Genomic DNA, 2,500 nt, shown 5'->3' on the forward strand with positions numbered 1-2,500 from the left:
CACTTACGAGCGAGAGACGCGATCGCGTTGCTCACTGTACGGCGTCCGATACCGAGCCATCAGCATGTCGGTCCCCATGCGCGTTGCACTCGCACTCGCAGTCGCAAAAACGTGGGGCAAATATATTACGCGGAAGAGTTATAACAGACCGAGCCCCACTGCATGGGGGGAGTCTTTGTCACTAATGTACACAGATGGAACATTTTGGACTGGAACCAGATTACCCGTACACACGGCGCTGATTAGTAATCAATGCAGAGCCATCAAACTACAGCAAATATACACAACTGTCCGTATACATGCTGAAAGAGTCTGCCCAAAATGGGAACCACACGTCAGCCAGACACTCTGATCACGCACCACTCTCTGCTTCTAACAGGCGCACATACAATATGTAAGCACCAGCATGGAACAACATCCAGTGCATCTTCTCCGCCACATTACACAATCCACACTATCACAACCAGACCAGGAGGTCCGTGCGGAAAATACAATATCCCAGCCTTTCGACATCCACCATTGCGCAGACCAGGCACCAACACCCACACATGTCCTATACAACGGTGCACCCAACATCACAATAGTACCTCCTGTCACAGCGCACAAACAATGACATGAGTCAAAGACACAGGTCTCACACAAGCATAGAATTGGAGCGCCGCCTCTAATAAGCCAAAGGTGCATCCTGACGTGACAAATCTGATCATGTCACAAGCATTCACTTACTATAATCACTATCAACGAACCTGCCGCCCCCGCCCCCCCCCCCCCCCTACACCTTTCCGTACAACAACGTGTAACCTAACCTAACCTAACCTAACCTATGTTGTACCTTAACCTAACCTATGTTGTACCTTAACCTAACCTATGTTGTACCTTAACCTAACCTATGTTGTACCTTAACCTAACCTATGTTGTACCTTAACCTAACCTATGTTGTACCTTAACCTAACCTATGTTGTACCTTAACCTAACCTATGTTGTACCTTAACCTAACCCATGTTGTACCTTAACCTAACCCATGTTGTACCTTAACCTAACCCATGTTGTACCTTAACCTAACCCATGTTGTACCTTAACCTAACCCATGTTGTACCTTAACCTAACCCATGTTGTGCCTCAACCTAACCCATGTTGTGCCTCAACCTAACCCATGTTGTGCCTCAACCTAACCCATGTTGTGCCTTAACCTAACCCATGTTGTGCCTCAACCTAACCCATGTTGTGCCTTAACCTAACCCATGTTGTGCCTTAACCTAACCCATGTTGTGCCTTAACCTAACCCATGTTGTGCCTTAACCTAACCCATGTTGTGCCTTAACCTAACCCATGTTGTGCCTTAACCTAACCCATGTTGTGCCTTAACCTAACCCATGTTGTGCCTTAACCTAACCCATGTTGTCGCCTTAACGTAACCCACGTTGTCGCCTAAACCTGCTCTGTAATTGTTATACGACTCGTTCAATTACTGTAGTGTTGCCCACCCGCAACCCTCGCAATATAGTTCGCTACTCGCACTGCCCGCACCCCTGTGTATCGCTTCATGTTAAACACCTTGCAAGTCTTGCTCACTTTCCACATGCTCCTGCTGTACACTGTAATGTGGATGGCAGCAGGACGTACATGCCGCCCCTCCCCACGTCCCCACCTTGCCCCCTGCCTTCGCAAGCTGGTTGGTGAGAAGTTTGCATGTTCAATGCCCTTCGCATGCGACGTACTCAGGCTACGTTGTGGTGCGGCCTGTGTCAACTGTCCGCTGATGTCGTACGCGTGAACCACAATCTGTACTGCACATTCGTCCTTATGTACTGAATGATACATCGTGGCACATGTGTGACCGCACAACGACTGCGCCCAAAAACGGCGGACCATACAGTGCAAATATTGTGCACGCAGCTACGTGTCGTCTCCCTATGAGAGCTGGATTGCAGTGTGGTACGCCATAGAGACGTGTGGGAGGAACGGACGCCGTGGATGGCGATCAGCATGAGCTGTCTGTTGATGTATTCGGACCTAGTCGTCTCTCCTCACACACCGTGATGGCATGGTGCACCGCGTTCCATATCTGCGACATGCTACAGAGGCCGGTTGACAGTCGTTCGAGCAATGGACATCGCATACGTACGGGGGCCACCTTCCACGTATTGTCTAGGCGTGCACATTTTGTTGCGTGTATGTGGGCAGACGTAGTGTGGCGTGACACCTGACACAGGCATGCAATAATCGTTGAAGTTGCAAATGGCGATGGACGCCTGCGTTTTCTGGTGAAGTTACGCAAATGAACAAATGGTAACCTGTTGTGGTGCGGTTGTTCTCGCTAGGGGTGAATCGGTGATGGCGACGATAGGTTGAGGTACTAACCGGTTGTTCCAGCGATACCCACCATGCCGACGAAACTGAACGGCATCTGGGTGTGAAGCGATACGCGGCGGTGGCTGGGTGGGACCGTCCCCGGCCGGTGAGGGGGCGCCTCCCGGCGTGCTGGCCGCGCGGTGCGTGG

This window comes from Schistocerca piceifrons, unplaced genomic scaffold, assembly GCF_021461385.2.
Source record: "Schistocerca piceifrons isolate TAMUIC-IGC-003096 unplaced genomic scaffold, iqSchPice1.1 HiC_scaffold_672, whole genome shotgun sequence".
Taxonomy (NCBI): Eukaryota; Metazoa; Arthropoda; class Insecta; order Orthoptera; family Acrididae; genus Schistocerca; species Schistocerca piceifrons.